The 22,482-nt window shown below is 27.1% G+C and overlaps 1 protein-coding gene across 2 annotated transcripts in view; it reads right to left on the bottom strand.

Moving 5' to 3' along the window:
- Nucleotides 1-17,453, bottom strand: part of LOC114127387 (protein apterous-like) — a 58,596-nt gene extending 41,143 nt beyond the window's left edge. For both annotated transcript variants that reach the window (XM_050202203.1, XM_050202204.1), the window contains exon 1: nucleotides 16,874-17,453. The gene's annotated coding sequence lies outside the window, so the exon portion shown is untranslated. The remainder of the gene's footprint in view (nucleotides 1-16,873) is intronic.
- Between the last annotated feature and the right edge of the window lie 5,029 nt (nucleotides 17,454-22,482).

The raw sequence follows: 22,482 nt of genomic DNA, 5'->3' as shown, positions 1-22,482 counted from the left end.
TTAAATGTATATTTACATAATCGGATTATTAGGAAATAAGTATACGCATCAACATGTCTATTATTTGTACTTAAATATAGTAAACGATGTACGATGGTAATATAGTTAGTGGTGACGATCCTATTGAAATAACTACAACATTTTTATTTTTAATAACATATATAGGTATTACCTTATTATAAATAATATTTGAACTGATTTTTTCTTTACGCGAGTTTTTTTTCATTTTACCTAAGCTTTAATCTGGCCATATGTATTACGTATCCAAATGTTTCTATTTTTTTTATTATTATTATATGAAACAAATTTCGTAGTTATCTTATTAATTCTGTGGTCTTTATTTAAATACTTAACAACATTGTTTTAAGCAATCTAATATGTTATTAACTCATTATACTATAATATAGATTATAATATTATCGAAAATTTGACGAATATGATTGTTCAAGAATCCTAATGTAGTTATTGTAGTAGGTAAGCATAAATATGACTACGCACATAATATTACACGAATTATAAATTACATAATATTATCATAAGTATAGAACACTACAACTTCAAAGGGATATGATACAATATAATATATTTATTGTTATCTCGATACAGTATTATAATTAGATGAGTTATAACTGATGTATGAAATGCGCGGTATCGATGATATTATTACGCATTAATAATTTATATTAATATGTACATAATGATTTTATATAAAGAGCATATTTTTTACAATATCATTCAAATTCGAAATATTACAGAGTATTTTCTTCTAAATAACTATTTTTCTTTTAAAAATTGTAAATATATTCATGTTACATAATATTTTTAAATCTGCATCAGTTTATAGTGTTTATACTCAAATAAAATCAATAAATTACAATTATTTTCTGTATCGAATATAATGTAGTACTAATTGACGGCGATACATTGATCTCAACAAATAGTTTTGCATTTCCACCACGTTAAAATATCGTGATTTTTGTTTTTTTTTCGACATCACGGCGGTGACGCGTGTTCACGTTCAACAAAACAATATAATATATACTTATTTACAATATAAAAACCGCGAACAATACACAATAAAATTTGCATTATAATTATAACTATGCACACAAATCGTCCGTCTCTTGGTCGTAGTATATACGTATATATTTTTTTTTTATCGGCGACTGCAGCTCGTCTGTATAGGTACTATTTATTGGATCATCGTCGAAAATATAGTCAATCAAACTATCGGGCGTAAAAACAAAACTATGTATATACATCTATTTTTCGTGTGTCTAATCGATCGTCGTCTATCATAGCGTGCCGTTCGCCGGTGTATAAAACGAAATACATACAATAAACATGGTATCAATGTATATACTCACATTATATACGTAAGTAGATGAAAATAAATGCTAAGACGCGCGGCAAATACCGAAACGCCGTGGTTATTATATTATACGTCGGTGCGCCGCTGCCGAGTCAGACTGCCATATCGAAATGATCGTATCGGACACGCTGTGCACGAGTTTTATCGGGCTTGTAGATCGCGATCGGAGGATTTGTCACGGTCGGATAGCTAATAAATCGACGCGAAAATACTATCGACGTGTCGTCGACTTTATAATATAATGCTTCGATATACATCGAACACTCGCCACGCCCTCGACGTATATTATAAGTATTTACACTGCAGAGTAAATGAAATTTAATTTATTCTGTGATATAAATTATATTATATATGTATAAAGCGAAATCATTTTTTTTAAACAAACATAATGAACCAGGTGTGAACTGGATCTTGTGGATCCGAAAATTTTCCTTGTGGGTGTATATAAATTTAAATTTGAATTTTTTTAATATTTTTTTTTTTTACCTCTTCTATATTATATTCGTATATTATATAAATTTAAAATAGCCAATTGTGTGATAATTAGAAAAAAACTATCGTTTAAGTATTTTATTTGCTATTAAAATACAATAAATATGTGAAATATAGTGAAATATTTTCCGCAAATGACCCTCCATGCGGCCATCATACTATATTGTACTCATCTCAATTACAATAAAGATTAGGCATTTAAATAATACACGATCATTCGTTTGATATAGGTATTATGTAAATAACAATTTTTATAAACATATTACACCTATGTATAATATTTTGTTTATGAAAACGTGTGATCAATAAATTTGGAAAACATTTAAGAATAGAGTTACAGCAGTACAAATCTAGAATAAATTAAATGTGATGAGACGTACTCACCGTGTACATGTACCTACCTATTTCATTATTAACATACTGGTAATGTATAATATATGTATATGATGGGGCTAAAACTTCGATGCATACTCATAATCTCATCACTCACGTGTTATTGTGGTGTTTTACTAGATTTATTGCCAAGTAAACAATAATAATTCATTTCAACCTAAGATATCAAATGATTTTAGTGCGATTTGTGGTTTAAACTTTGGAACATATTTGGTCAATAACAAAATTTTTAACACAGATATTATGCAGTAACAATAAAAAATAAAAATCGTAAACTAAAAATAAAGAAACTAATTAGAGATTTTAATCTTGTGGCCATGTAAATATGAACGATATTTTATACTTTGAAGCCGATTTACCTATACCTAACCTATATAGCTATGTCAGTAAAGCAACTAAATTAAACGCTAGTAAAAACGTGAGTGAGGACACAAAACTGGTAAAAAAATTTAATTTAAAATTTAATTTGTTTTACAACACAGGGTGATAATTTATCGTAAGCCAGACAATGTCTTAAAATATAAAACATTAGACATTTTAATATAATACGTGACAATGTAATTATACAACTTAATTTAAGATTAACATATTTTATAGTGTAAATATAAAATAAATTATAAATTATAGAATACCGCTGTATGAGTGAAATTTGAAAATTAATGGCCAGTGTTAAACAAATAAAAATAAAATTACTTACATTTTACAATTTGAATTTACATTTTTTACAATTATTATCAAATGTATTATTCAATTTCTTCTATTTTCTATATTATATTATATTTACGACGATAAAATAAACATCCTGTACATATATAATATAGGAACTATACAGTATATATACGGTTTTTTTCCGCGTTCGGCTTCCGCCTACTCGTGTCGAACGATTAATTTTTATACCGTGTGTATACCTACCTAGTACCTACCTACCTATATATATATATATATACAATGTGTATAATTATGTTGTTTGTTTAGAAGTTTTTTTTTCTTCCGCCCGGTTCTTCTGCCGCCGCGTCACATGATTATTATTATTACAATGTGCACGGCTGATGCGGGAGAGCGAAAAACGCGAATAAATATTAAATTGAATTTGAGCGAAACCGTATACACTATTATATGTAATGTGTGAACTACTATGAAGTTATAAAAAAAAATACATTCTATTTGCGCGAAAACCATTCCAGCGGTAATTTGAAACCCTTGTTACATAAATACGAGTATAATAATCATAATACGAAAACCGCGATCGTACACCCAAGTATATTTATACATATAATTTTAATAACATAGCTATTTATGCGTTCGCAGTTCCGAATGGTTATTTCACACACACGCGTACTCGGCTTTCCGTGTGCTCGTGAATGAAGAAAATATTAACGGACTGGGGGAATAAAAAAAAAATATAAATATAAAACCAATTTTCAAACTTGACGAGTTTACATAGTTTAACTAGCCGTAACTACGCTCTAAATGGGTTTTCTAAATACCTTTTCGCGGTGTCATTATATTTTATTTATTTTTTCTACGCTGGTAAGTTAAAATAACAACGATATGATGCGAGTGGCCAGAGTTAACTTCGAAAATATCGCAAAACTTTCTTACTTTATAGGCTATTGATAGGAATCTACAAATTCTTATACTCTAGAAAACTACCAAATACATGCATTTCCGTACTAAAATAATTAGCTAGATTTTTAACATTAACTAATAAATATTATTCATAATATTCATTGACTTTTTTTCAATACCATTAGTGATAGGTTAATTATAAATAAAATGAAAAAAAATTGTTTAAAATGTATTTTATAGTTAATTATAACAGTTGATAACAAAATTAAATAAAATTTAATAATTATTGTTAAATATAATTAATTTTATTATACTTAATTTGTATTTTTTTTATTTTGGCTTATATTATAGTTCATCGCCATTAGTTTACAAATTTAATGACAGTATATTTATTATTATAGGTGTATTATCAAGGTTTATTGAAATTTATCGTTGGTATACTGTAAGGTGTAATCTTTGATTAATCATATAATAATTAAATAATATATACCTCTTTATTAATTATTATACATTATATTATCAGAAAAGTTAACTTTTTTTACCCATAATGCGTTATTGGTAAATAACTGCATAAATAAATGTGTAGTTTTTTCCCGACACAAACGAGTGAGAACACCTGAGTTATTATTGTTTTAAAAAGAAATTTTGTAGGTATATGTTACATTGTTACATGTATACGCAGGTCCGGAATATATGCGTACAACAAATCTGTTATCCGAGTACGCCTACAAATAAAGTTATTTTATGTCATATTATTATCGGCACATTTACTGCAAGAAATGCACCTGTACATTACTCCCGCGGGTTTTCTACGACAAATAACTAGTTTTAGAGGTGTTCACACCTTGCAGCGTGTGCCACTGCAACAGACGAGCGCGTGTATATATACCAACATGTGTACCTATATATAATATTTTAATAATATACTACATATTATACAGCGACAACGAAGAAGCGACTCGTTTTTATCGGTTTTATTTTTTTGTCCTCCGACATAAAGGTCTGGTTTTTTTTCGGTAGGCATCACGGGAAGATATTTTAACGACTGCTTAGACCTATCTATATACGTATTATTTTACGTTTTACTCGACGACTGGTTTCGTTTTCCATAAAAAAAAAAAAAAAAAACAAAACACTAAAAAAATAAAAGCGTACACGCGTGTATAAAAATAATATACCTATATATTATAAAATTTTTCAGTTCCGCTGTATCTAAATATTGATTAGTAAAGATAAACGCAATGTGAATTTTAACTTTCAGTATATCATAGCACTAAAAAATTAAAATGTGTACACTTGTGCCCTAAAAATATAATCATAATTATTATATGTTGCAGTCGTGCGAAATCCTCAAATCCAAAATATACAAAAATGTATTATATCAAACTCCGAATTTATATAGGTACTATATATTATGATACAACTTGATGTTTTCCTACGTTCATATGAATATTATACAATCACTATAAAAGTCCTAAACCCTGTTTAATAATTTTAGGTAACATAATAATATATATCAAGTTTAGAATTTAGATAATATGTGTACAGTGGCAAGCAGTCAACTGCTATCAGCCACATAGCGTTTAGGAATACTTATATATAATAATTTATAACACACTTCACACCGTTAAATCATCTACACATTTTAATATATACCCATTAAGTACAATCGAATATTAATATTATCATAAATAGGTTATCGAACGCGTGTTACACTATATTCCTGCTCTTTGAACCGATGTTATTTTTTTAGAATATATACTTATATATCCCGTTGTTAGCAGTTAAACGCGCATTATTTTCCCCGTCACACAAATGGAGAGAAAAATCAAAACACTTAGTATAGTGTAACATCAAAACAACTCGACAACCAACGAAAATCAAATATTATTTTGTCTAAGAAAGCATTATAGTTAATATAAAATGATGTTTAATAATATTTTAAGACCAATTATTCCAGAAAAAAATTTCCATCAATTTTTTAACTCAGCATATTATGAAAAATTAGAAAACATTAGAAAATTCATGTTCGACAATTTAAATTTTGTGTAATAACCTTTAGACATTTTAGAGTTAATCAACCTAACCTATAATCAAACTATTAAAGATTAGTCTATAATCTATATTTTACACGGGTTTTTTACGATATTTTAATTTTAAAGCAGGTATGAGTAGGTAAAAAACAAAAGTTTAAAAGTTCTTGTTTAAAAATTGAAGCACCCGTGTGAAAACACAGATAATGTTTTCATCTTTAAATTTAATAATAGATTAGTTTACTCTATACATTAAAGGTTACGACACAAAATCGAAATTTATAATCACAAATTTCCTAGGTCGTACAGTTGTATATTAAGTTGAATACAATACGTACGGGTATGGCATCCCATTAAGCCACGGAGGTACTACGATGATTACCCATAAGAAAATGAAAATTGACGATTTCTAATTCAAAATATAAGAAATAATTTTCGAATAATTTTTTATACATTTCCGAACAATTTTTGTGCTACTAATTCGAATAGGTATATATTCTGAATATGAAAAAATGTATTATTTATTGCAAGACTGTATGTCTGTAGACGGACGCGCGCACGCGCGGCGCATCCTTGATCCAAATACCGTTGCGGATCCGGTCTCCGATGCCCGTGACCATTTTTATTGTACCGGCGGAGCACGCGCGTCGCGGTCGTCGTCCGTATACTTTTCTTAGTTTTTTCTACGTAGTATATTATAGGCATATTATGAATCGGCAAGATGCTGCTCGCCGTCGATCCCGCGCGATTCCCGTAAATCTCGATCGCGATTTATGACGTATACATTTAATAAATATAATATACGTTGTGGTTATTATTATTATTATACACGCTCAGACGATCGCGAACGCTGTGCGTCTCTATAGGTACATATACATTTTATACTTATACTCGTATACATTTTTATGACATAAACGCGTACAGTGGCTAGCTGTATAGTATAAAATAAAGTATACATATTATACGTCTGCAGCAGTCGTCCACACTCTTTATACATCGTCTTATGTAGGGTGAAGATGCTTCTTTTATCGCAAATCAGACAACGATATATTCATATATTGTATATTAAATGAAAATTAAAACGGTTATTATTTTATCAATATATTTGTATCTGAGTAATATACACTAATACCTATTTTTCGAGCACGACATATTATATACCTATACTTATAATATAGTAGATAATTCAATTGATTTTATAAAAATAGCATTTTAATCGAGTTAGTGGTGACCAGTGACGGGCATAGACCTATTACGAAACCACGCGTTAAGGGAGAAGTTATTTAGAAGCAGGGACAAATTACTTTACTGTGGTTTAGTAGTAAATCTATAATACTACAAGAGCGACCTCACTTGACCATATATTATACGATTGTTACAAAATTGTTCTATAACAAATTTATAACCGTTGGTAAATTTTTGTTAAACCTATTTTATATTTTCACGGTAGCAAATATAATTACGCTCGAAAAATGACTTTTTGTTTTACGACTACAAATATAATATTATCATATTAGTAATATTTTACTAACATTATAATATATAATATACAGGGTGATTCTTTTAAGTGGGTACACTAATTATCTCGAAAAGTATTAACTTTTTTTGAATTTTTTTTTTTTTAAACTTCTATGTTTATGTTTTTCTAAAACCGTATAATATTTTAATTTTTTTTACCCTTATATTTATTGGTGAAACCACTATCAACTTTTGATTTTCAAATGGTAACATATAATAAAAATATTATGAATTAATAATCCCATTTTTATTGTAAATTTACGCGTTAAAATTTTTATTTTTCATCGATTGGTTCGCGAGATACAACTCCTCAAAGTATTGGTGGTTTTCAAAATGTTTTCAATAATATTGTAAAGACCAGTAGCTAATCATAAATTTGATATCGTTGAACCCAATAGGTTAATAGGTATCAAAATAAATAACAATTAATTAATGATTACCATTGTATTTTAAATCCTAATTATTTATCAACTTATCGACTAATTGGACATACCAAATTACCCAAGAATGATATATGAAAAACTGGAAATATATTATGACAAATTTATTTTAATCACAATTTCACAGATAATTATTAAAAAATTAAAATCATAGAGTATAATTAAAATGGTATCACCACGACACCACATAATTATATCTTATAACCACTAATGACTAAGGTATACCTTGATAAGTCCGTGACTGGTTAATGGTTATATGATTATAATATTATGCAGAAAGTAAAATATATTAAATACTTATACTTAGGTGATAATAATGCGCAATTGTCACGATTTATGATAGTTCTATCAACTATCAATTATTATCTTCAATAATATTGTTCTGTGATATTGTGAATGATATTATTAATGTTGTATGATAATAGTAAAAAATGGAATAGATTATAGAATAACAATTAATAGATATTATAATTTTAAATTAATTAATTACCTTTTTTTAACTAAAAATATGACTAAAATAAATATGATAAGGGTCTTAATTCGAATTTCAAATGATAACAAAAATTTTTTATTTCTAAAAAAAAAGGAATTCGATTAATTCGAACTCTTTAAATGAAAAGGAAACTTAACATCAAATAGTTTTGATAGTTTCCATCACAATAGTATATTGGTTTTGGTATTTTCGTAAGATATAAGTATATAATTAATGATAACTTGAATAAGATGAACAATTTATTAATACAATAATTTATGATTTTATTAATAAACTATAACCTACAATCATAACATATAATTATTTTAATACACCTTTGGAATATATGTATACCTATTTAAAATTATCTACATACCTACATATTCACACATATGTACACATAGTAAAAACAATGAATAACAAAAAAATATAATAAAAATCAATAGGTACCTATTTTATAATATATATAATATATATGTACAATGTACATACATTTACATAAAAAAATATATACTAGGTATAATAAACATCAAAATCTATTAAAAATAAATTATTGTGTTTGAGATCTTATAAAATTGTCCATTATACAATTTGAACAAAATAATTTTATATTTATCTTGTAGTTTGAACGATATATAAATATATACAACATACTTAATAGCTATAAAACTTAGTAATTAATAAACTTATAAATAATTACACAGTAAATGATACATTTTTTTTTTTTTTAATAACATAATATAATACCTGTATGCTGAATTAAATTTCAGATGGTGTATGACAAATTGAAGGGTCTCATTACTCATTTGTAAAATCTCTTCAGAGGCGCACATAAAGCTACCTAAGAAATTATTTTATACACCTTATGATACAACTAATAGAAATCTAAAAATGTAATTAAATTCATATAACATGAGGTGACTTCAGCCATATTGAAAATATTATTTTCACAATTTAACATTATTTTATTAACTATATTTTTACAATACAATATTAATTTTAAATTTTACTTTAACTTGTATAGTAGGCATACATACATATAACTGACATGTCTTATTTTTATAATTTACCTTTTCATAGGTTTATTATAATTATTTTTTTTTTTTTTAACTATTTCATATTAGTTTTGAGTTAACTGTAACAAGTCAATAATTTTAATTTTAAATATACATAAAATAGTACCTAACTATAAGTTAACATCTAGCATACTGTATTTTTTAAATGCATACTAATTGTACAACTTTTTTTCACTTATTTTACTTAATTCAAATTTGCAAATCCTACATATTACCCAATATTATATTATAATATTACAAACCACTTAGGTAAATAATTTCAAATTATTTAAAAGTGAAAGACAACGAATAGCTGAATATTTCAAGTTTAAATTTATATAATGTTTTATTTTAAGATTATTTTAATAATATAATTATGAATATTATTAAAAACAATAAGGTAATATATAGGAAAACAGCTTACCTATTTCAATATATCATGACTGAAATCACCCCATTTTATATTACTATTATTATGAATCACTATAAAAGGCATTTGTATAGCAGGTTATCTACCAATTTACTAGAAGTGATCCACCACAGTATTAAGATATGTAAATATACATTGTACAATGTACATATTAGGTATAAAATACATTTCATCATTAATATTATTAAGATATATTTTTTTAGGATCATAAAATCAAATAAGAATCCATTTAAAAATACATTCTTCACTTCGTTCAGAATCTAATACACAGTTCACCATAATTGACTATTGCAACGATATAAAAATTCTATTTCAATTATCGCAATTAGGCGTTCCTACATGGCAACATTATTGCATTAATACATTATAGTTATTGGCTTAAATTGAGAAGTATGTAATAAGTAATAACTATAATAATTAATAGGTAAATAATAAAGGAGTAGAAGTGAAATTGATTGACTTTATTACTACTACTATTAAATAAATGCACAGGTATCTGTGGTGAATATTTATAAAATTTGATAGAGTCCCTGCTAGACAAATGCCCTTTAAAATTGTACCATAATTTAAAAGCTCAGGACTATGATAAGTCTATTCCAATTTAAATCATACAGTCAAATCAAAATATTCGTAATGCAAAAATGCAAAATATGAGTTAAGATCATAACATGTATTCAATAAATAGAAGCAAACTCAACTTAACCCCTAACTAAAAAAATACAGTAAAATTTAAAAGTGGGACTAATAATATTTATTTTGATTTAGTAGGTGGTAATACCTAAATAGCTAACAACACCAATCAAACAGAAGGAACTATTCAGTTGCAAAACACTAAATACAATATACATAGTTTAAAATAAAAATATTTTTGATACCTAAACATTAGGATTAAGACATACCTACCTAATATTATAACAAAGTGGTTATTTAAGGATAATATTTTATAATTCCATATATAATAATAAAGGTGAACAATCTATGATTTTTCGTTTTTTAATTTTTAAAGAAACGTACAATTTACCACACATTTATGATTGATTTGATGTTGTTAGCTAATTAACTTGATTGTATAATATTTGTTAAAATTAAAAAAAAAATACATTAGTATCTAAAATGTTCATTTAACATATTTTTAGTTTACTATATTATTGGAATTAGTTTTCTTCTGGAATGCATATTGTCAGACTTGATTTTTTAACTTCTTTGAAATTAACTTGAGTAGTTGAATATCTAATAAGTTAAGAAAGGATAAATATAACCAAATAATTTAACAGTAAAAAATATGTTTACATACTTAATTAATTTTATAGTATCTTCAACTATCAAAATTATATATTGGAAACAATATTTTGATTTATCATCGTTCTCATTTGCAAATTTGGAGGTAGAAAGTTATGTGATTTTATTATTTATCTTTCAAACCATCTGACTAAGTATTTTTGTAGTAAATACGGATAATGTTAGTTCTTAATAATAATTACTATGCCAGAATGCAAAATTTGAATAAATGCAAATTAAAAGTACTTCTGAACATAGAACATTATATTTTTAAGTATATTGTAGGTATAAATAGATAGACACCTCGCAGCCATCTTGTTGTGTCCGAGTAGATGGTAATAAGTAATAATAGGGTTAATAATATATTATGTTGTATTAGGTTTGTGCTATGGTGTCAGCTAATAATTTTTAGAATAAAACAACTTTTGTGTTATCAAACGTTGAATAACATTTGGTGGTGTAACTGAATGAACAAAACTGATTAAACTGAAAATAAAATTTAATTAAAAACTGTTAATATGTAATATTGTATATTGCATGCACAAATTAATGCATTAATCAAATTTATTTTTCTACCTATACATTTTATTTATTTAAAAAAAACTTACCAATAAATTGTATGTACAAATGTTGGGCTTTCCAAGTGGTAGGTATTATCAAATTTACGCCACACTTAATAATGTAGATCACAAATTACGATGTCATCAATGGAAATTTTTCGACAAACTTAATTATTCAAAAACTATTGCATTAAGTACTTCAGTATATTATTATGTTATTAAAGAAATTTAAACTGTTAGTATACTTAACTGTATAACGTATAAAACATACAATAATTAGTTTAATTACTAATTACATCATACATTTAAATCATTTAATATTTAATTATTTAAGTAATAACTAATAAGTAATAACTAATAAGCACTATGCAGCTGGCCACATGGTTTATAATAATTACAAATTACAATTTACTTTTTACTTTGAACTTAAGTTCCAGTTTATCACAACTGATTGGTTTTCCACGAGGTTTTCTATTGATATTATCATTTATCATTAATTAATTAATATCATATATTTTAATCAATGATATTATTGTCATAAATAATGATAAAGGTATCGCCAAAGTTTTGGTAATATTATTATCATTGTATGGTAATAATAGGTATATGCGTCGTAATGATGTCATAATATTGTCATGTAATGAAAACAATGGAGGGGATTCGATGCGAACAGCCAAGGTCAACAAAACGTAGCTTTTATGGTCAAATTAGCATATTATATATACATTTAATATATGTATATATATATATATAGGTTTAATAAGACATTCAATTAATCAGGTACAAAGTACAACAGTTATCAATACTGTTACTTATTAGGTCGTACGGTATCGAATTTATCAATTATAGCTCCTGGACTTTACAAATGAAGACATGATGTATAAACAATGCCGCATTTACCGACTATAACACCTCCTTCAACGGCTTCAACCACCAATACTTTGAGGAGTTGTATCTCGCGAACCAATCAACGAAAAATAAAAATTTTAACGCGTAAATTTACAATAAAAATGGGATTATTAATTCATAATATTTTTATTATATGTTACCATTTGAAAATCAAAAGTTGATAGTGGTTTCACCAATAAATATAAGGGTAAAAAAAATAAAATATTATACGGTTTTAGAAAAACATAAACATAGAAGTTTAAAAAAAAAAAAATTCAAAAAAAGTTAATACTTTTCGAGATAATTAGTGTACCCACTTAAAAGAATCACCCTGTATATGTATATTATATTACTCATTATATATATCTAGGTAGGTACCACCAATGTATACTCACCGTCTCTGATGCAATTCGTATATTCTGACATAATAATGATGAGTGTCATTCCCTACGTGGTGTATGGTCCAGTCCTCTAAGTTCTTTAAGTTTCAGTCCTAAATTTACAAACTATAGGAAACTGATAGTTTTTTTTTCTCTGTCGGGTAAATTGATTCATCGCAATAGACGTTTTTTAATTAAACCGTGTTAATCATTATTACGATTATAATATATTTAATGTATGTATACAGAATACAGAGACACCACGAACGACTACGGCGGTGATCGCACGCGCATAATATTATTATTATTGATCGTGTGTGGTGGTGCGCGATTTGAACATGGAAATCGTTTCGTTGGATCCGGTTTTACGTGGCCGCCGTCGTCGTCTGGTCGTCATCGTGTGTACACAACACACACATTTAATAATATAACTATATATATATACATATATATTATACTGGTTTTTTTTTGAGATAATGTACGATTGTAAAATGTGTGTGTGGTGCCCATAAAATTAAAATAAATAAACTTACTTGCGTGGAGTGGGCTGAAATCAAGCTGACACGTGACCACAGTAATCTATCTAACTTGAGATAACCGTACGTGAGATCGACGACGGATCGTTTGAGTTCAAAAATCATTTTGCTACCCCACTCGTGAGCGCCATATCATTATAAGATACGTCACATTACTGTAACGTCGTTAGATATAGATATCTGTGTTATAACTTATAACGCATATTTTATAATAGATAAAACGAGGTTATCGTACATATCAGTTGGTTTATTTATAGGGTTGATACGTAGGGTGCTATTATAGTTTATTATATCAGAACAATTTTACTTCGATTTTACCACTTAGGGAACTCGATGCATATTGTATAATAATAGATATTAGTGTATTACAATAATTGTAATTTTTATTGCAGTAAAAATATTATTATAGTAGAATATTTTTATCGAGTATAGGATGCAGTTTTTTATGGGAGCGTATGTGTTTAAAATGTATGATATAAATATGATAAATAAATTAAACGAAGAAACATAAAAAAAAATTACTAATAATGCACCGACACGGCGACACAGCAGTCGTACGTATCTTACAAAATTCGACTTCTTCACCAGACACTCTTTGAGACATAAATCTATCTATTAATCAAACGCAGAGTTGGCTAGAGAGAATAAAATTCATAAATTTGTAAATTATGTGTAGTTTTTTGGCAGAATAAACTCGCTAAAATATAAACACTATAAATATTTGAAAAATGATCCCAAGAGCAAAAATTATATTTATAAACCAGCACCATTTAAATACAAAACGTCAGTATACCTCACTTGAAACGTATAGGTATAATAATATTATTAACATAATTATTATCAAAAGTACGCTTCACCTGCATTTTTTTCGAAGTTGTCTCCGTCTAACAAACGTAGGTACAACAAAGTAAAAATCATTTCACTCGAGCAATACGACTACTAAGGCTGTAGTACAAATTCAGCAAACAAATATTCACCATAGAAAGATTTTGGAACATCGTTTTTATTTTTTTGATATTAGATCTATAAAAAAAATTATTCATGTTATAAAAACACAAAAATAATGGATTTTGAAACGATAAGAACTTTTTTTTAAATAAGTGATATCAAAAAATAAAAACCGATATTACACAACCAATATTTTCCTTTTTGTGATGTGAAAATTGAGTTGTTTAATTTAGATTATAACTCTAGTGGATCTCATCCGCGTCAAACGATTTTTTTTATGTTGTACGTTTGTAAAACAGAAACAACACATGCAGATGAAAACGTACTATTAATGAATTATTCATAGATTGTTTTTGATGTAATATAATATGTTTGCCAAAAAGTCAATTGTTTTGTATTCATTATTTAATATTATACATAATATATAATACCTAATTTAAATTCAAATTTCAAATTTTTAGTAAATACGAAAACTATTTATCATTTTATCAAGATTTTCAGGTACCTATAATATAATATTATTTTTGTAATAAGTTTCTATATAAAGCAGATAGTAACAAATCATATTCAATTTTAATCATTAAGTATGCATATTTCTTTTTTTCTAAATTCAGTGTCAGTAGGTGCCTAACAGTGTAAGAAAATCAATTATTAATTTATATTTAAGGGTAGGAAATACTATCTTATTATGTGGACATAATAGGTTTTGCTTAAATTTTAAATGAAGTAATATTTTATTATCTACATATACAGTCACTGATTTTTATAAATAAATTGTCCTTCAGAGTTCAGTTAAGGTATATTATATACAACTATTATTATTATCATAGATAATAATATTTTATCAATATTTATTTATCATATACGTAATCGGTTCTGATTATCATACCGTAGGTACCTACTAACCTATTATATATAAATTAAGAAATAATATTTTTTTTTATGAAATCTGTGAAAGTAAATTATCTTTTGAACATCTAACTAGAACTTTAAATAATAAAATTGATATATATTTATTCTATTATTAAATAAATGTTAACAAGTAGATACCTTTATAAATACACTTAAATTAATCATATTATTATAATACCATGACAATTAATCATTACACATGAAGTATATTTTTATTGAATGAGCAACTTTTTTCAAAAAAAAATAATTTATAAAATATAAATTATAATCAATGTTATTTGATCAGTATTTTTATAGTATTTATAGTAACTTAGGTAAATTCGAAATGATAGAATACCTAATTATTACATTAACTATAGGAATTTTATACAAGCAATTGTTTACCTACAATGAGTGTAGATAGATTACAATATTGTGTATAGGTATTAATTAGTATTTATAATATGTTATATTAATGTCATATATATTCCATAATATGTACTTACACCATTTGTCAAATAATTTTAAAAAACCTAAGATGTAGGTTCCTAATATCATAAATATATATCTATAGGTATATAGTAAAGTTACTAATACTGAATATTAATGAGTTTTGAGTTTGGGTAATTATAGATTTATAATAAGTGCATGATATTATTCTGAATTCAGAGATTTTTTTCATAAAGTAGATAGATTTATAATAAACTATATAGAAATTCCATTATAACGCAATTATTATATTTCAGCATATAATTATACGTTATTGTTTTACAAAAATAATAATACCTTGTGTACGCTTGTACCTTCATCGTGTAATCTTTTAATATAATATAATTATTATTTACTATACAAAGAAGATATTATATATATTAAACTAAGACTACATAATATAATGTCATACATACTGTTAATAGGTTTAAGTCAAGTTTAACTATTACGTTTAAGTCGAAATGGTATACTCAATATAATTGTATATGTATATTGTATTTTAAAAACTAGGCTGTAAATCGCAGTCATTGTTAACATGTTTGAAAAATTCTATATAAAAAAAAAACCAGTTCATTGTCAATATGTTGACGATTTCGCGACATGCAGTCGTTGTCGGTTCGTATGCATATCGAATAATAACAATATTATATATTATTATTACTTTTATGTCTCACTATCGCAGGTATTATTATTATGGTCGTCGCAATTGCGATATCGGAATATCGCCACACAACAGACAAACGCGCGCGCAATACCCGCTCATGCGGTGACGTGACTATTTACGGATTGTTTAGGAAAAATCGCAAGTATCTACGCCAATAACCTATTTTTACAATGATATATTATCAAATCGTTCGTATTATAATATTATTATTAATTATTAATCTAAACAATAATAATTAATAATAGCAATGTCAATACAGAGTTCGCAGACGATGGGACGATGCAGGTTAAACCCGCGCGCGTGGCGTTATTTAAAAATATGTAAATTTAACCGTCGTTAGCCCGATAATAATATACGTTCTCAAAACAACGAAAGCAAGTACCTATACCTATCACGTTACGTAATAATACAAAACGTTTATAAACCGAAATAAATAAAATAAAATTATGAGTAAAAATAACTTACCGTACAGCGCGATCGACAGGTAACCGCGAGTTGGCTCTGCACGATGGGAAGCGGCCACAATTGACTTCGCGATGCTGCGGATTATTATAACGACTTCGGAGAAGTATATTATGATAATACAATAATATGGTGTTCCGGTGGAGGTAGTAAACGCCTACGCCGAGGACTCGGGTTTTGGGTCTGAAAGTCCGAATACGCACTGGGCTTATATAATACAGGTATCAACGGCCGTGGCGGCGGCGGCGGCGGCGGTGGGCGACAGAAATAAAAAACGAAGCGAAAGTAATGATAAGGATGAAGTGAAAAAAAAATCGTCTTCGGCGTCGTCCTGCTCCTGCTCCGGTCTATATAATGTTATTATTATTATTATTATTGTCGTCGTCGTCCTGGGTTGCGCGCATGCTCTTTTTCACTTCTGCAGGATCGGCGGCGGCGGCGGGACACGGCACACACGGCGGCGCACGCGAAACGTTTATTATCGGCGGCGTCGACGAACGTACACACGGGCTTGCGCGCGTACAGACTGAACCGGCGAGGTGGTTTTTTTTACGCCGTCTCCGCGAGATCGGCCGGTCGACGCGCGCGCGCCGCGCTACGGTCGTCGGTGGCGGACTAGGGGACGACCGCGCGGCCAATGGGCTGTCGCGTGGGCGTGGCCGGCCGCCCGGCCCGACACCATTCCACCGCGGCCGCAGCCGGCGTCGCGGCGTAAATCTCCCGAACGGACGGACGGGCGGGCGGCGGCGGCGGCGGCCCCGTTGTTTGTTTCCGGTTCGTCTCGGCCGGCCGGAAGACGGATGGTCGGAACAACACTCGTGACTCCGCCGCGGCGATGATATTAACATATAATAATATTTTGTGTGCATATACACTGCAGGCGATGACTATTGTTCACCGCTATTATATAGGTACGCGTAGGTATCAAACACTCGCGTGTGATAAGACGTATATAGCCGCGGCACAAACTGCGCGGGGATATCTCTAATATTATTATAATGCTATAAGGTTATAATATGGTACTTCAAACCGTATTAAAATGTTTGTGATATAATATGAAACCCTAAATGAATCTACACGATTTAAAAATGTCATTGCGTATAGTGCTATAGTACAATTCATAATATGTGTAGAACTTTGATTAAGCCCCTGCGAATAATGTTTTTGAATTATAACGAAATAAGTAACATTATATTTCTATAAAAAAAAATATATTGATTGTACATGCTTTATAAGTAACCTTATATTTTTAAACATAAGCTTTAAATATAATTGTATATAAAACATACATTTGTCACTACAAAAGTACAAAAATATATTGTTTGTAAATTTGAAAAAACCATCATCCTCAAAGTTGAAAATAAAAGCAATTTTACGTTTCAAGTGAATACACAAAAAAAATAATAATAATAACAACAAACTTTATTGTAAAATCAATACAGCATTCATCGCTTTATTCAGAATCTAAAACGAAAAAAATGAATTTAAGACAAACAAAATGACTAGTATTATTTATAAATTGTTAAATACTTTTACACTCGAGTTTGTAAAATTAGAAGTTTCTTGTATGCTTTCCATTAGACCTTGTATCAATTATAGTAAACAAGAAAACTTTTGTATTATGCAACTTTTAATCTGTCGAAAAAAATGTCAAAATATATTATTCAGTAAAAATAAGAATCAGCAATTAGGTACGTATAAATTAAATTTTAAGCAAAAAACTTAAGTTTATTTGTATTCTATAAATAAATCAGCAAATAAATTATTTTAAGTCAGATTTTAAAAATGTGTTCTAAATTCATACTACCTATATAATATGCATATTTATCCTGAAAAGATCAAAATTATCAAAAGTTTGGTTTATGCATTCATGTACATATTGTAGGTACATATAATGCTTTATACAAATTATAGGAAGGCGTAGGTATTGATTAGGTTTTAACTATAAGTACATTTATATATTGCAGTGTATTTGTGTTCAATATATAATATAATATTATAATTTATAATAACTAATATACATATAGTTGATTATTATAATATAGCTATTTATATATGTATACTTATAAAGAGAGTAAGTGTTTTATAAAATATAGAGCTATATTGCATTTTATGTTTAGGTATAGTTCAATATAAAAAATACATAATAATAAACTGACTATTGGTCATAGCAGTATCACATCTGATATCATATTATATCTATATAAAAATAGTAAATTGCAATATTTAATTCGTTAAACAATATTATTATATTAGATTATACCTACAACCCAAGTCCTAACCTTTTAATGTTACAAATTCGTATTTAAAAAATGTAAATGATAAAAAAAATGCTTACTTTATAACTTTAAATGTATAATGTTTATAATTATAATTATCTAATAAGTAATAATAATAATAAAATATGTATTATTTATACATTATGTACCAAAGTTATATTATAATATGATAAATATTCACCATGTTAGCACATTCATATTTTATACGTTACCTGTATACATAATTAAATATGTAGGTACTTACAATAACACCCACATGCGTCTATACGGACTGACACACATGCGGCTAGACATGCCTATATATTATAGTATTATACAATAATATTATAGGTATAGTAATCAATATAAAATAATAACATAGATTTATACTAGAATAGTATAGAATAATAATACATAGATATTATAATTATATTATACCAACTTTAATACATATAACAACGTCCAATGGTTAGTCTCCGCCAGATTTATACTGCGTATATTTATATATTTTTAACTCCTTGCTGCACATCATTTATATGCTTTTATATACATATATGTATATTGCATATACTTCTTTGATATTAAAGTCAATAATATTTAGTACCTACCTATGCTATACTTAGTGAGATACGCACTTAAATGTTCTAAGACACAAGAAAAATGCGACTTAATGCGCTATATAATAATATTTGCAAAACTTTAAAACCCCTTAAAAAATTACTAAACATTTGTTTAATATTATGTTTATTAAAAAAAGGTTAAACAAAAATCTATTCATAGTATTTAAGTTTTCGTAACATTTGGTGTTATTACAATTAATGTAATTTATATACCTATTGGTTATTATACTTGTATAGTAAATTGTATACTTATATCAGTCGTTTGTGCTGAAGCACGACAACGGTGTAACGAAAATTTTATTAATCCTATTTATACCGTTTTGCAGCCCTCACTGATTTTATCTAGTATTTTGTCTTAATTTATACATAAATAAAAATATAGATAAATATTTTTTTAATTTATATCCATTTTTATAAAATATATACTCAGGGTTTAAACAATGTCCTAAACATTTCAAAAATTCTGAAAAAATAAAAAACAAAATAAAGGGTTTATTTTTAAATTCATTATTGATGTAGGTATTATATAAAATAATCTTTTGGAAAAAAAATGTATTTGCATTTAAATCCTCCTATAATATTATTAGTTGTCAGTTGATAATATTTCTCATAAGTTAAATAAAATCAAATATGACAAAATTGTTATTATAGGTAGGTACTATTGTGTATGTACATTAGTTATATACATATACGTGTTTGCAAGTTGGAACAGTCGATAATTAATAACCACATTATATCTACCTGCTTTGTACACAATATTTGTTTAAATTTTAAATGAAATATACATTTGAATAGGTACTCGGAGATTGGACCACAAATATATTACAACATTTATTATTAATTACAGAATAAAACTATATATTTTTGATTGATATAATATGTTTTTTTGCTGTTGTTATTATATTTAATATAATATATATAATATATTATAATAAATAATAATAATAATAAATTTACATCACTACAAGATAAAACTGCACATATTATAGTACTTATACTGAGCATTTTATAGTCTATATATTGTACTGGTGTATGTGTATTTAATATTTTTATAAATAATAAAATTATACTTAAGAGGACGTCATACCCGCATGTACCTATTGTCTCTGTCTCACAAGTACAAAGTACGTAATACAGCAAATTTGCGCTTAGCAGATCACGTTTAGCTTTAAAAATTACAGTAAATCAACCTATTATGAAACTTGAAAGTAAAAACATTATCTGTGTTCTTATTTGTTGTTTTTATACGATTGTTAAATTGTTTAGCAATTTATGGGTATAATACAGCATAAATTAAAAATGCTCATTACTCACTTAAAAACTGAATAATCATAAAAAACCAAAATACAAACACGGATAATATTCTTACTAAAAAGATTCTTAATAGGTCGATTCACTCTAATTTTTAAACTATCAGAGCTACGCGTGATCTGCTGGGCGTAAATTTGCTATGTTACGTACTTGTAAGACGGAGAGAACATATGCGGGTATGATGGCGTCCTCTTAATACGATATATTTTTAATTATTATTATTCATTGACTATTAAATAATTTTAAAATCATCAAAACAATATAGTCACCATTTAAAACATAAATTTAAGCTTAGCATCATGAATTATTATTCTTATACAACTATTACGATAATAGTAGGTACATATCAACATGTCTAATAATAATTAGCTACTACTGTCTATACATACTACTCGTTCGAATTTGGATTTACATGTATAAATACCTATGGCTGTACATTGATATTTTCTTTTTAATTATTTGGAATTTATAGTATAAATTAAGTTTGTATCACAGCACAACACTCTTTAAATTACAAAAAATATTTGGGTATTTTAAAACACGGGCTTTAATTAGATATTTATACTATTTATACTTGAATATTAATTATACTTAAATAAAAATGGGAGTAAGCATGCGTGATGAATTACTGTATCAATAGAACCTATACATTATACTATGTATTATTTACTTTATACAGATGACGATGATTTTTTTCGTTTTAAATTATGTATATTATACTGTCGATGTTGCAAAAAAAAAAAAAATCCATAATACATGGAAATCATATTGCTGTTTTATTTATCAGAATACTGTAATTGTAATATATATATACACTCTCAAATTCCATTAAGCTATGTTATATATATTTGATACAGTTTCTATTGGTTCACTCAAACAATGAACTATGTAGTTCTCTCTTGTGGTTTAGTGTCAGCAATTTCCATGGTGATTCAGTAAAAAGCAGCATTATATTTATGATATAACATACTAATATTGTGTTACTACGCCTGCAAGTATCCACAAAAATATGAAAACAAAGGGCTAAATTGGAAGTATATAACAAAAACACAATATCCATAGTATATACACAGTGACTGTCATCACTATAAAATATTTTAAACTATTTTTTTCTTTGAAAATTAAATACCTTATTTGAAAAATTAATATGAGTGCAACTCAATTATAAACACACATTTTTCGAATAAATGAATAATATAATTTTTAATAGTATTGATGACCTTTTGAGGAGCTACTGAAGAAATACAAAAACTATATCTATAATAATATAATAACTGTAAATAGACTTAATTTATTCCGTTTGATAGATACAGCGCTATGCCGAATTATACTAAATACTATTACTGTATATGTACGTTTGGTATAATTTTCTCAAAATCTGAAAAAATGTACTTATGTGCAGAGGTGTAGGTACTACTTGTAT

Source organism: Aphis gossypii, chromosome 2 (assembly GCF_020184175.1).
Source record: "Aphis gossypii isolate Hap1 chromosome 2, ASM2018417v2, whole genome shotgun sequence".
NCBI classification, from domain to species: Eukaryota; Metazoa; Arthropoda; class Insecta; order Hemiptera; family Aphididae; genus Aphis; species Aphis gossypii.
Note: the sequence above shows the minus strand (reverse complement) of the source record. Positions and strands in the feature narration are given on the sequence as shown.